The sequence below is a fragment of the Zalophus californianus genome, chromosome 4 (genome assembly GCF_009762305.2).
Source record: "Zalophus californianus isolate mZalCal1 chromosome 4, mZalCal1.pri.v2, whole genome shotgun sequence".
NCBI classification, from domain to species: Eukaryota; Metazoa; Chordata; class Mammalia; order Carnivora; family Otariidae; genus Zalophus; species Zalophus californianus.
Genome location: NC_045598.1, coordinates 86,544,157 through 86,559,669, shown reverse-complemented (window position 1 = coordinate 86,559,669; position 15,513 = coordinate 86,544,157). Strand labels below are relative to the sequence as shown.

Below are 15,513 nucleotides of genomic sequence, written 5' to 3'. Positions count from 1 at the left end.
GTAACTAGAAAATATATGAAGGAACTAATGGAAGATAGGAACTATTTTAGTAAGGACTGCTTATGCAATTTGATCTTGGTATCAACTCCTCATCTGAGGTGATAAGAGTCCCTTTCTCTCTCTCTGATGCAGGCTTTCCTGAAAGGGAAATTTATGCCCAGCTTTTGGGCAGATAAGAGAAGGCAGAAAACCCTTCCTACGTCTGTGAATTCTCAATTGCATTCACATCAAAATAATACTCATGCCGAAGTGGCATACTCAGGGTTCTGGAGGTGCTTCACAGTTATCAGAGACCCAAATCCCTTCCATATATCTGCTCTGAATTTCCACTGCAAGTTCATGCCATGGTCCAAGATGGCTGTCAGAGCATCAGTCAGATCCATTACAGGCTTCAGGAAGAAGGAAGAGGGTGCAAATGGAACATTCCAGCTAGCTCCATCCTCTTGTAAGGAGCATGACTTGAAGTTCCACCCATCAATTTCTATTCATGTCTGAAAGAGAAGTTAATCATGTGGCTATGTACAGATAGATGCAAAGGACATTAGAAGAGCAGTCTTTTAGCTGGGTGTTTTCCTACTCTGCATAAATAGGATCATTTTTATGGAAGGAAGGAAGGAACGAAGGAACGAAGGAAGGAACGAAGGAAGGAAGGAAGGGAGGAAGGGAGGGAGGAAGGAAGGGAGGAAGGAAGGAAGATAAGTGGTTCTGCTGCATAATTTCTAGTTGCACTTCCAATCTACTTCACATCATCATCTACTTTGTTTCTTTCCCCTAGGAGGCTAACTTAACACAGACTGCATCATCAGAACACCCTTACCCTCTGGCTGCCAAGTAGAGTTAGCCAACAGGACAAACAAGAACACTGAAGGACAGAAGTAGTTAAGTGTTGTGGATATTTATTCTCCATGCTTCTTTCCTGCCAGCCTACAATTCTTTGGCAGCTACATTCAACTTCTTGAGATGATAGCTTCTCCAAGGGAATCTTTTTCTACAGTAACAGCTGCCTTTGGACCTAGAAGTAGGGACAGTTCTTTAATTTGTTTGTCTGGAAGTACTCTACCATTCCTATCTCTGTCCGCACGTTCATGAATAGACCTGTATTAGTTTGCTCGGGCAGCCAAACAAGTACCAGAGACTGAATGGCTTGAACAACCGAAATCTATTTCCCTCACAGTTCCAAAGGCTAGAACTGTGAGATCAAGGTGTTGGCAAGATTTCTGTATTCTGATGTCTCTCTCTTTGGTTTGTAGATGGGTGTCTTCTCCCTATATCTTCACATGCTCTTCCCTCTCTACCCATCAGTGGCCGTATTTCCTCTTCTTATAAGGACACCATTCATATTGGATTAAGGCCCATTCTTATGACCTCATGTTAACTTTATTACCCCTTTAGAGACCCAATTTCCAAATACAGACACATCCTGAGATACTTGGGGCTTTAATATAGGAATTTCTAGGCAGGGAGAGGTACACAATAACAGCCCATAACAAGTCACTTCAAGGGAGAGGTACACAAGTCATAAGCCCATAACCTTTCTTCAATTACTCCTTGGGAGTCCATTTGTCCTTGATGGGAGGCTAACAATCTCTGTCTTGGTCTCCATAGCACTTATGGCAGTGTTTCTCAAACTTTAATGTACATGCACATTACTTGGAAGTCCTGATAAAAATACATTTGGATTCAGTAAGGAGGAGGAGTATTGCTATCCTGCATGCTTCCAAATGATGTCATTATAATGCACCACATTTTGAGTTGCAGAGTTCTCTCTCTCTCTCTCACTATTTTTAATTTTTTTTAAATTGAAAAAATTTTGAGAATGCTTTAAATTTCCCAGTTTCTGGGAATTTTTTTTTAATTTCCCAGTTGCTGCCATGAATAATCATTCCACTCAGCTGGTCCTGTCTCACCTTGGACTTACTGAGGCTAATTGATGTTCTGTTTTGTTTTATTTTGTTTTTTTTTCCTGGGTTCCCAATAAACATCTTGACATGAGGATTCATACATCTTCATTTAATAAAACAGTGTGACCTAACTTACTGGAAGTGTGAGTTCTGGTTTTCAGTGCAGTTCAATATAACATAGATAATGTTTATTGTAACTTGTTTATAAATGTCTCCCCAGAGTAACATGTTAATGAACTTTCACTTTAATTCTTTAATTCCTCAAAGTTGTTTGAACTAAAATGCAATCTAAGTGGCATTATAAAATAAAGAGTAAACATAAAATAAAACATTATAAAATCTTTATAAATTAAATACATTGACATTTCCTGGGCTCTTCTTATTTTATAATAGCTCATTAGCACAAAAATAAAATTATTTTAATTTGGACTTAAGAATTACTATCAGTCACTCCTCTGGGAGTTAGGCATTACTGGTTTTCTCAGGAAGTTCACATTTTTAATCTTAAATAATAATGTAAAAGAGGGATGCTGCCATCAATGTTACATTATATACATAATGGCAGGTTTTTTATAACCATTACCTTAAAACTAATAAATATTAACATGTCAGTTGAATTAATGGATGGATATATAAGGGACTGATTGGTGGAGTAAATGAGTGTGATATATTTACAAAATATCTAAAAATAAAGGTGAAGAAGTATTGGTGAAACATCTAGTTGCATTGTCAAAGCTGTTAAGAGTCTTTCTGGGGAGTTTATAGTTGATAGTGTAGGAAATGAGGTCATGAAAGTTTTTGGTTTTAGATACATGCTTCCTGATGGGGCCTCTTTCCTCAAGTCACATGAGCTTGTACTAAAAATATGGACAGCAGAATAGTAAAAATATGGTAAATCTGGCTTCAGCTACACCGGCAAGACGCATGAACAACAGCCCCTGTACTTCCCTGAAGGAAGCTCACGTATTTATGCCTGCTCATGAGAGTCAGCAGCAGAGCCTCTGCCGATCCCCTCCATTATTTGTTTCCTTTAGACTCCTAACAGCAACTCCTGCTACTTGTCACAAGCTTGATACACTCCCTATTGACATCATCTCAAATTTCTTCTGTCACCATTTTGAAGCGAAGGAACTAAGACAAGTCAGAGCTGCCTTAGGCCCCGAGTGCATGCAGATACTTACGATGCAAGAGGAAAAAAAGATGAAGCCACGGGGTGAGATCACTGTACAAATATACACTGTCACATTCTTCACACTAGCCAGAGGTAAGTCACAAATTCCATTATCCGAAAAAAATGAAACAAAATCAGCTATATTAATCAGATTATATTCAGCCATAAAACTTGTCATTTATTCTATATAGGAATATTTTTCAGGCCCTGAAAACTACTGAGAAAAATCTACCCCTGAGGAGTTTCCCAGAATATGGCACATGAAATGTGAATAGCATTATAGTCTGTCCCGTAGACGTGATTCAAGGAATATTTATTGATTTATATAATTGATTTGCTAAAACAATTAGAGTAAGGTATTAGTTCCTCAGTGTAGGCTAAATAGACACTGTCATGGTTGTATAAAACTAATTTAACAAAGGAATAATACATCTAGATTTTAAATCTTTAATGATCTGACTTATCTGAAGTGTAGAAGATCTAGAGGAATAAATGTGTTGCATTTCTTTAGTAAAATGTGTTTACTATCTCATTACTGTAGGCTGAGCATATGGTTTCACAGTTGCTGTTAATTTCCCTGAATCACAGGTCTTGGGTGACAAAATGTACTTCAAAAACAAAGTAGTAGAGTTCTAATTGTGGGAGGAAAGACCAATCCTGTCAATTCTGAATTTATTTTATGATTACATTACTTGCATACCACCTTAATTCAGGGTTCATGTACTGTGAAAGACAATGGCTTAAGTACTGAGGGTGAATACGAATAAGAACAGGCTGTACCTACAGTTCATAAAGTAAGGTAAAAATTTAATAGACATGATGAACAATTTGTTTGTCTAAACCCAAAAGTTTATTTCAAATCAGGTTGCATGGAGTCTATAAAATTATCATATACACATAAAGAATTGCTCTCACTCCTCTAAGTAGGTTATATTCAAAGAGAGAAAGTGAGCCCCACCACTCCAGGAAAGAGTTTTCTAATAATTTCAGTGACCCAAAAGGAAGTGGTTCATGCAACAAATAGATGGTTAATTGCTCTACAAAATTAAGTTTAGACAGCCTGTGAAAAAAACCTGAATTCTTGTACATTTCAATAATACAATTAGGAAGGGATACATCCTTCAATTCACTTTTACTTGTAATGTTCTGATACTTACCCATATATGTTCAGTTACTTTTTCAAAAACTTAAATATTGCTATGTTCCACTAGAAAGTTCAGAGAGCCCTAGGGTACCTATTGAGTGAAAACATTTGAAGTCATAGCACTAAAATAGCTTTAAGAAGATGTAAACATTACTTACTAACAATTTTCTTGAGAAATGTAGACCTTTATAAACAAATATTGGTTAGGAAAATGGATGTCTAATGTGGGACACATGCTCTAAAACAATCCTACTGATGTCCATTTAATTAATTTTGGTATTCAAATGTAAAGCTGATTTCTTAACTACCTCTTATCCCTAGCAAATTATGGTGGAAGGTTTTGCTAAAGGTTAGAGCACTAAACACAAAGTTACTCCCAGTACTTAAAGGAAAAGGGACTAAGCCATAGTGAAACAATTATAACAGGTGGTGTGCAAGTAATGTAATCATAAAATAAATCCAAAGAAAAATCAGTTTACAAATGAATATGAAATTACTGAAATCAGTGACATTCTGAGAAAGTTAATAAGAAAAATTAGGGCCATTCTTAAAAAAAAGATTATATTGAAATAAAATTATGTAAAAAATAATTGAAATGTTATTGAGAACTCTCCATTTTAAATGTTTGTCTTTATGGGGTAAGATTGTCTTTAGTTAAATACCAGGCCTTCTCAATAGAAAATAAGAAGATAAGTATACTCCCAGAGACTAGTCATACAATTTTAATGAATTAGTTACAAAGAATTTTGGAATCTATCCATTGTTTGAAAAAAATGCATCAATATTCTATATGAAAAAACTAAAAGTAGTTGTTTCTAAGAGGCAGTTTTTAATTTCAGATCTTTTTTATTTCTTCAAATTTATTTAACAGGAGTGACTGAAATAAAAATATATTAAGTCTCATCATTATGGAAATGGCTTTAAGAAAAAACGGATCAGATGAATATTATTGCATCCCATTTTGAACCAGTAAATAGTTGCCACTGATAAACAGCTGATAGTCTGTCAAAAATACTCTAGGTATGTTATATAGTACATGCCTGTTCACAGGGGAAAAAACTTGGTAAAAAACTTACCTGAACTAGTTGATTCCATCGCAAGACAAGCACAAAAGCACCACCCATGCCTCTGAGAACATTGCACCATGCACCCTTGAAAAAAGATTTGGCTCCTTCATCGAGAGCAATCTTCCTCTAGTAGTCAAGCATGCTCGTGTATATGAGGTCAGTTCTTTTGCGTTCTGACTGCATCATCATACTGACACAAACAGTGTCAAATGGATAGGGAGTCAACCCAGCAACCGCTGTGATGGATTGTGCGATCATCCAGCTGATGAAGATGTGAGTATTCTTGGGGTCTGGAAGCATGCTCTTTGCAGTGTCAGAGATACCAAAGTAGGCAGCTGGGTAGATGAGAATACCTTGGAGAGACACATTAAGGCCTGGTACAGGCCCTATATCCTATCAGATTTGTAGATCTTAACCAGGCAGGCACCAAGGCCTCTGAATTTCCTTTCAACTCTAGCTCTGCCCACATCAGCTGCTAGATGGGTGTGGGCAGCATCAAGAGGATACACAAAACACAAGAATGTGGCCCCACTGGTACCACCTAATGCCAGACTCCCTGTAAAGTAGTGCCACAACTGGGTTCTCTTGTCCACACAACCCAGGAAGAGCTTCTTTTATCCTTGAAGGCAAAGTTGAGAGCCTGGGTGGGGAAGCATCTCATGACATTGGTCAGGTTACCATGCCAGAAGGACAGCACTCCCTGCTCCACAGGGGGATGAGCCACACAGTCTATAATGCCCTCCCTACTGCTTATCTGTGGTGATTGGCCTTCTGGCATGCCGCACTTGCCGCAGCAGCTTGACCCACTTGATGGACGCTACCATGGTCTTGGAGATGGCCATGGCAATTCCACCTGCCAGGCAGTCCTTGGCAAACAAAGGACACAGCGCCATCTGTCATGTTGAAAGGAAAGAGGCGGTAGGAAACTGCGGGACTGCAGTAGGAACTGGCTGGGACTTTAGGAGATATATTTTAATATTTAAGGAGTCATTGTCAACTCCATAGAGCAAATTGATATGCTTTCTTAGCTTGCAATTTTTAAGAGCTTTTAAAAGCATTATTGACAAAAAATATTGACATAAAATGGATTGTACATATTTAAAGCTCTGGGAGCCTTTTTTAAGATTCTTTGTGATTATCTGTATAGACAATCATATCTTTTGTTTTATTTCTCCTCTTTTTCTTTTTTTAAAATATTTTAGTTATTTATTTGACAGAGACAGAGAGAGCACAAACAAGGGGAGCGGCAGGGGAGGGAGAGGGAGAAACAGACTCCCTGCTGAGCAGGGAGCCTGATGCAGGGGCACATGCCGGGGCTCAATCCCAGGACACTGAGTTCATGACCTGAGCCAGGACAGGCGCTTACCTGACCAAGCCACACAGGCGCCCCACCTCTCCTCTCCTTCTAATCTATATGCCCTTTTATTTTCCTTTTCCTTTCTGCCTTATTGCAAGTCTTTCTCACTAGCACATCAACATAACGTTGAATATGAGTAGGGAAAGGAGACAGCCTTGCTTTATTTCTGATCTTAGGCAGAAAGTAGTCTCTCCTCAAATATGATGTGAGCTGAAGGATTTATTGATGTTCTTTATTGGATTAAGGAAGTATCCTGCTTCTAGTTTGTGGAATGTTTTTACCAGGGACAGATATCTGATTTTGCCAAATACATTTTTCCTTCATCTGTTGATAAAATGTGTTCTTATTTAGTTAGTCTGTTAATATGATAAAATACATTTTTTTTTCAAAATTGAACAAACTTTGCATTCCTGGGATGAGCCTCACTACCTCACTGTGAGGTAGAGCTGGGTTTGTTGTTGTTTGGGTTATCCTCAGTGCATCAAATGCTACAAATTCTTCTAGTAATATCTTTTGTTTGTCTCTCCACTTAGTTTTGAGTTTTCCTTTGCACTTCTCCCTAGAGAAAGCCCATGTTTTGCTGTTCTCCCAGATGTCTTCTGCTATTAGTTTTACTAGATGCCTGTTAGCTTGTTGGTAGGGAGTTGGGTGGGGTGTTTGATGCTCTGATAAGCCTCAGTCTTAAGTAGACACTATGAGCCTTGATCTCAGCCATGTGCCCTTTGTAAGTATACTGTCCCTTCTCCAGATGCACAGCTAGGGCTAGTGAAGTCCCTAGAGCTCCTTCTCCAAGTATAAGCATTTTTTTTTAATTCCTTGTTTCCCTCCTTAACTGCAGTGCTTTTCCACTAGTACCATTAGTTTACAGTTTTGAGGCCCTAACTCCTACAGATTAAGGATTTTGTTCCTTAGATGAGATGGGGTGACACATCTGGGAGGGGAATGGGTGGCAGCCACCAATTCCACCTTGAGTTGCAATGAATTTTCACCTCTGCACCTGATCTACAAATTTGGTTGTCTTCCTACCTGCAAAATACCATGAAGAAAAAAACTTTTATTTCATGAGGGAGATAGAGAGAGATGGGTCTGGACAGAGTTTTGGCAGTGGTTATCATCCTGCAACCCCAGGAAGAACCATGAAGGAAGATTTTTTGGTTGTTTTTTTTGTTTGTTTGTTTTTTGCATTATTCAGATTTCTCCCTGACATTTCCTGAGCACCTTGTGGGGTTCCTAGAGAAAACCCTCTGCAGAAGGGACACAACTATCCTCTGTCTGTGGCCCTCAGGGGCTTTATAGTTTCACACTAACCATACTCAGCCTTTTGCAATTAATTAACAATGTCTACCTTAATATTTTCACTGACTCATATGGCAATTGGGTGCATCTAATGCAAGTAAACAAATGGCTGTGTCCTGCTTCTCCCTGCCTGTGTTTTTTTTCTCCAGATATTTGCTGAGTTCTTTTCCTTCCCACTCCAGTTCTCTCTAGAGTTCAAGAAAAATCTAATTTGCAGTCTGTTCAACTTTTTTCTCTTGTTTTAAGAGTGAAAATGACACGCTAGCTCTCTATATGTCTGAACTAAACCCAGAAGTCTGTGTAATGAAATTTGGTTACTAAACTTACAAATGATGCTGTTCTGAGATACCTAATTTGCTGTCTGCATTCATATACTGTCCAGAGAGGTTGAAGTGATGCAGAATAAAATTTCTGTGTTTTTTTTTCATTGTATTCCTAGTGGCTAGGACTTAGAAAAGTGGCTAGCAAAATCCAATGAACATTTACTGAATAAATGTCTTATGAGTAAATTAAATTAAATATATCTTTAGTTTGTTATTTAAAAAGTTATTTCTCACTTGCCTACATATCAAATTTACCAAAATAGGCAAATATATTGTTAATATTGTTTATAGTATATTGTTATTCCCTAACAAATCATGATCAATTACCTTCCTTTTCCATTTTGAAAAAGCACCCTTAAATTCAATGCAGTAGTGATAGGAGGGTTAAAACTATGTTATTTCCTTAACAATAACACTTGAGTTACATATTTAACCCAATTTAATTTAAAATAAATCACATCAGCAGGCAACAGAAAACATCACAGCATTATTTTTTCTACTTTGATATCCTGATCTTATTTTGGATCTGGCGTCTTATGGCGATCATTTGAGTACATACTCCATACACAATTTTTGTAATTTGAAAGTCTTGCTAAAGTGCACAACTTTGCAAATTAACAGAAAATTTGATGAGCCAGTAGAATAGTCCCTAACTATCCCTCTGTAATTGAAAGTTAAATAAAAATAATCCTTCCCCTGCTCACACGAATGCTTCCTTCAGATTTACTCCTGTTGTTCGAAAAGTAAGCTTAATTGCATTACATAATTTCTGAGATGAATACATAAAAAATAGTAAAATTAAGCTCATTTGTCCAATGAAGATGACTAAGAATAAAGTAAAATGTAAAATCTAATATCACATTAAAACTTTTGAACAATCGTATTAGACCAATTATCAAATTACCCCTATTATATTTTCTATTATGTATAGCATGTATGCACTAGAAAAATTCAAGAAATGCACAAGAAGACAAAAGACAAGTTAAAAGATTCACTCGTCAGCATCAGCATAGAATGATTTCTTTTGCTTGAATGAAAGACATTTAAACATGACCATATCAGTATACAAAAAAAGATTTAGAAGACAAAATTTGAAAATATTGGTGAGAGAACAGGTCATTACTGGGGCAAGTTTCCCAAAGCAACAAGAAGAGGTATGATACAAATTTTGGCATTGGAAATAGCCTTAGATGGGAGGCAGAGCACCACTTTTTCACTAAATTAGGATTAAGAGAGGAGGAGGAAAGAAAAGTGAAGGAGGAAGATAGAAGGAAGATTGGTGAGCTATAGATTTGACAATCACATTTCAGGAGATAGCAGAGAGAAAGACAAGGTCCCTACCATGATCTTTCCTGTGAAATAGGAGCCAAGGTCATCTAAGATCAGAAGGTATAGAGTAATAGGAAGTTGACTGATGAATTTGGTCTAGGAGAATAGCAAGAGGGAGAAAAAGACATAAGAAGAAATGCCTCATGTAGGAAGGAATGTAAGTAGCACTGAAGGAGTTGTGGAAAGATTGGCAACTGTCAAATTGTAATAGTTTTGTAATTTTTTTAATTAAAATGTTGAGTAATCAGAGTGCAAAAAACAAGAACTCAGGCTATTGGTTTGAACTGAGTTGGATTCAAGTGGCTTGAGTTAGAAGGGAACGATTGGAAGGACAGTGGTAATAAAGGTAATAAAGGCAAATAATATTCTCAAATGCAAGGCAAAATCTGTGTTGATAATTCTAATATATGCTACAAAAATAAATAGGCTAATATTCTGGTTGCCTTTTGCTGTAACAAACCATCTAAAATCAAGTGCTGTAAAACAATTATTTTATTATGCTTGCAAATTCTGTGAGTTAGGAAGATAGAAGGAAGATTGGTGAGCTATAGATTTGACAATCACTTTTCAGGAGATAGCAGAGAGAAAGTCACAAGCCCACCTAGATACAAGGGGAATGGAGCTTAAGCACCCCACTCAGTGAGGGGCATAGAACAATAGTCATATTTTAAAACTGTAACAGCTGGATAAATATTGCTACTACTTAATAAAATGCTTACTATGTGCCAGGCCCTGTTGTAGGCATTTTTCATATATTAACTTATCTAATCCTCCCAATACTTTATGAGGGTGATATTATCATGACCCCCAATTTGCTGTATGGAGTTTAAGTAATTTGTCCATAATCACTGCTGGGGAAGCAGCCGTTGCATGACCTGTTGCGCTTCTCTGGGTTTGCCCAGTCAGTGCCCTGGGCCTGGAACATTCCCCAATATGGAAGCCAGGTCCTGAGCTATTGTTGGCCCAGATTCTTATTCCTTGTTAGGAGAAAACATTCTCTGTTCTGGATACTCAGTGAACTTCCTTGTATTACTTAAGAGAGTCATATGTTACCTGGTCAGTGCCACCAGTATATCTGTCCCCAGATGGAAGGGAACAGTCTTCCCCACAGCATGAGAGGGGCACGTGCATTGGGAAAGATCTACTAGCCATGGCAGATCAGCGCACACTAACAAACACTGATCTTAATCTGTGTTGTGTCTCTTCTCCTTTCTGTGAGTAAAATGTTTCAACCAGTGTTTTGTATGTTGAGTCCTCCCTCAGTGCTCCAAACAAATAGAAGATGAAGTAGGTCAGTCTCCCCAAGCTCCTACTTCTGGTGGCCGGCAGTGTTATGATCCTCTCTGTCACCATGAGGTGGGAATCCTCACCTGAGATTGGTAGCTGGATATTCATGCTTGACAATCACATAATCAGAGACATCTCCAAGATTAACCTAGCCAGGCAGGCTGGGCTCGGAGTTTCTTATAATGGCCTGAATCATTGTCTTTTAAAGCAGATGGAAAATGATAATAATAATTTGAAAATAAGTCCTCATACACTCATATATCTCAATAGAACAGGTAGTCTTTTCTTGCTCTAAACATCTCTTAAAGTGATTTTCTCAGAAGCCATTTTCAGTTCTCTTTGAACAATTCTTGTTCACTAGATTGCTAGACAGAAACTATAGCTCCATGATCTATATCATGTTATAGATAAATAATAAGACAATAGCATTTCCAAATGAAATAAAATATTATTGTAAGCCAATCTGTATATTTGTTTAGCTAAAACTTTTACATCGTTTCATACTTAAAGTTAAATGTGAAAGCTCTGGGCCAGTGATCTGAATGAGAAAGAGAGCAGACTAAGAAATGTGGTTAGAAATTAGAGCACCAAGGGGTGCTTAGGTGGCTCAGTTGGTTAAGCATTCGACTCTTGGATTTTGGCTCAGGTCATGATCTTAGGGTCGTGAGATCAATCCCCGGGGTTGAGATCCGTGCTCAGCTCCGTGCTCAGCTCCGTGCTCAGCGAGGAGTCTGCTTGAGATTCTCTCTCTCCCTCTCCCTCTGCTCCTCTCTCCACTCACTCTCATTCATCCTTATGTAGAAATACTTAAGAAAAGTTGAAAGCCCCACCAGGGTTAAAGTGTTTCTATATAGGTGTGTGAGAATGACTAAAATTCATATTTTATTTATCCATTCATGCCTGAGGATATGCTAAATACTAGGTTAAGAAGTAAATTCATTAATTAGAAAAGTAGCACACATAATATCATTTTCAACTATTAGTGGTTTATTATGAATTGGGGTATGTAATTAACAGGCCAGTAGCCTAATGAGGCTTTGAAAATATAAAACAAATTAGTAGTGACATTTAGCAGTGAGAAATCAGCAGGGCAAGGTGTAGAGTAGTATCTGCATTTAAAATGTAGAGGGTTCATGTAATGTATGGTGATTAATATAACATAATAATAATAATAATAAATGTAGAGGGTTCAGACTTCAATAACAGAATGGTGGAAAACAGGGACTAAGGGGTTTCTGGTTGTCTTTGATTAGAGGTTCTCTAACTGGTCCACACTAGAACCACCTAGGGAACTTTTAAGCAATATAGAGGTATGCCCTTCTTCCAAAGCAGATATTGATTGAATCATTCTCAGTTGGGCCAAGCAGCCTTATGTGTTCATGTCTTTCCCAGTAGGTTGTAATGTGCAGCCAGAGCTGGGAACCCCTCCCGTAGCTGGAGATTTGCTATAAGGGGTCAAAAAAGCTTTAAATGAGACACCTTTACTTTACAATTTTCATATAGGATCTACCCTAGATGAGGAAGATCACTACAATCTCTTTCCCTTGAAATGTCTTGTGTTATTTCCTTTTGTATCTGCTCGGCTGGGACAAAACAGTATGATATGTTCCAGTAGTTAAAGCTGGTTAATTTGGTAAGTTCTATTTAGGCCAAATAATTGTTTTTTAAAACCTGTAATTCATTAACTTCTAGGTAGTCACTCTGCTAAGAACAATCATATTTTTAGTAATTTAATAGTAACGAATATTTTCCTAGTTTACAATCTTTAATAAGTATTGAGACATACTATGTTAGATCGGATATGGTATTGTATTCAGGCAGATAAAGTACAATGAATGTTTTAAGAAGTATTTGTAGAATTCTGTATTATGTAGACTTTTGTTTTATTATTTATTTTTTATTTTTAAGTGAGAAACTGAAATATGACAAAGATGACATAAAAAATGCCATCTAGAATCATCACAATTAATTAATATGACTAATACCATTCTGCCACAAGTAACAAAGAATGCAATATGTAATATATGTCTTAAGTCTGGATATGAAAATATATGGTATATATATATATATATATATATATATATATATATATGGCTTGAAAATTAGAAACAGAAAACTTCAAATGTCAGAAATTCTCTTTACAATGGCATATATAAACAGATATGGGAAAATAGGCTTTAAATAAGGAATGTGTGAAAAGTAAAGATAACAGAGCTTGCTATTCATTTGTTCCTCATCGATATCTTATTTCCTGGCATCCTTTAAAGGTAAAATATTAATGAATTCTAGAATCAATTTATCAAGAGAATTTGGCCATAAAGAGTGCTTATTTATCTTAGAAGCTCAGTTTTCCGAATAAGTTTTGGACTCAAGTAAACATTATTTTAGCACAGGGGAGAATTCCACAGCCTGGAAATGTGGCTTTATTTGAACTCCAGAAGTGATGGACACATTTCCCCTGTGTACTGGGAAATGAGCCTGTCACTTTTATTTTAGCACAAAAAACAGTGTCAGAAGAGCTCCCTTAAGTCCAATCTTAAGGTAGTTTTCACACAGTGGATGTCATTTAGAAGATAACAGAATTAATTTAATATAATTTTTACTAAATCTCCTCCATTTTTCTTTGAAACTTACCTGACCCTAGCTATATGAATTTCAAACATTCTAACCCAGTGCTGTTCAATATAAATGTAATGTGAACTACAGGCAGACTCCTAAATTTCCTAGTAGTCAAACAAGTAAAAAGAAACAAATAAAATTACTTTTAATAATTACCTGTTTTAACCATTTAGCCAAGATGTATGTAATCAATATAAAAAATGTTTCATGGCATATGTTATATTCTATTTTTCATACTAAGCCTATAAAATCCAGTGTACATTTTACACTTATAGCCTGTAATTAATCATACTAGACAATTTCAGTGCTCAATAGCCACATGTGACTAGTAGCTTCCTTATTGTTCAGTGCTGCTCTAACCTTCTTAGTAGTCCATAAGGTAAACTGAACACAGACTATCATAAAAGTGAGTTTGCAAATCTTATTCTTATACAGTAATATTTTCATCCTATTTTCTTCAGAGCACTCAATTAAAAATTGTATGTGTTAATCTCTTAAGATTAATATAATTCTTGCTATCTTGAAATACTTGGGCATAGATAGCTTAAACAAAAAATAAAAATATAGAGAGGTGAATATATAGATAAATAAATGGTCATTGGATATCTATCAGCCAACAGATGATTTAAAATGTACATATGCAAACAACTTACAAATTGACTTTTAACCTAATTTGTACAGCTCCCAGAACAGCAACATGGAATATATGTGCTCTAATGATGATGAAGATGATGATTATGCTGACTGGTTATAATTTTGTAAACAGTGAATTAATGTGTCCTCAATGAGAGATATGGCATCCTCATGGAACACAGAGAGGATATCCTAACACTTCTCCCCCACTCTTCAGTAACATGTAAGTATCTCCTGTTGACCTAAATACCTTGCAGAGTGAATGAACTGAAATCATGGAATTAAAACTATTTCCAGGAGCCATACGTTCTGATTCTCTGTATTTCATAATAAGTAGTTCTGCCAAACACATGTCAATATCCAGTCAAATACTGTTGTGTATTGTAACCAGTTTAAGAAATTTAATGGTTATACTATTAATGGGAACATTTCTCATTTTCATGTGCATTCCCTCACCCATGGAATGATATTCACACCTAAAGGACTGGGATAATGTCTTTCACAGTGCTGTATCCATAGAATATTGAACAACTATGGACCTACAGTATACCTATAATTTTTCCCTAAGGATATTTCATTATATCCTATTTCCCTCTTAGTCTGCGTGCAGAACTGAATCGTTGACAGAATGGTGAGATCCTCTTGCAGAAGAACAAAAATAATTTACAGTTCAGCCGCAGGCCTACAGAATAAAATCATGTATCCTAGATAAAAGACATAACAAAGGGCAATGCTGTAGCAACCATTTAAGTATGTTTTGTTTTAATACTTCTAGAGAAGCTATACGCATATTTTGTTGAAAGCAAATTTGTTGAGATCCCAAAAGCAATATATTTTTTGCAGAAATATCTGGGAGAAAAATGACTAATTGTTGAAAGATAATTCATTGTATTTAACTCAGAGATGGGAAATTATTCTTTCACTTTGTGTGTGAACTCTTATACTCTAAAATATTTTATTAATATCCCTCCACATAGATATAAAAATCCATATGTTCAGTCATGACTTAAAGCTTTCAGAATTATATTTCTCCTGTTTGTAATAGTAATATTATTAAAACACATCAACCAATATTTTCTAATTACTATGAGAAAGTATGTTCTTATTGATAATAATTGTGACTAGCACTTTTAACTCTAAATTACAGCCCTAGTCAGGGTAATATTTATTGACGGTAGATGCACAGTGTCTCCTACTAAATGCCAAGTGGTGTGCTTGGAGTTGTAATAAAATAAATAGCAGAATAAAGTTTATGCCCTCAGGAGGTTAAGACACAAATATATGCAAAGATCATTTTAATAAAATTAATAAAAACAACTACCATTTTTGAGCCCTTACTACCTAACAGACACTAAGTATTATACAGATGATATATGTTAAATTCTC

General features: G+C 36.3%; 1 pseudogene; it reads right to left on the bottom strand.

Moving 5' to 3' along the window:
• Positions 1-239: 239 nt before the first annotated feature.
• LOC113926473 lies at positions 240-6,183 on the bottom strand (annotated as a pseudogene).
• Positions 6,184-15,513: the final 9,330 nt, after the last annotated feature.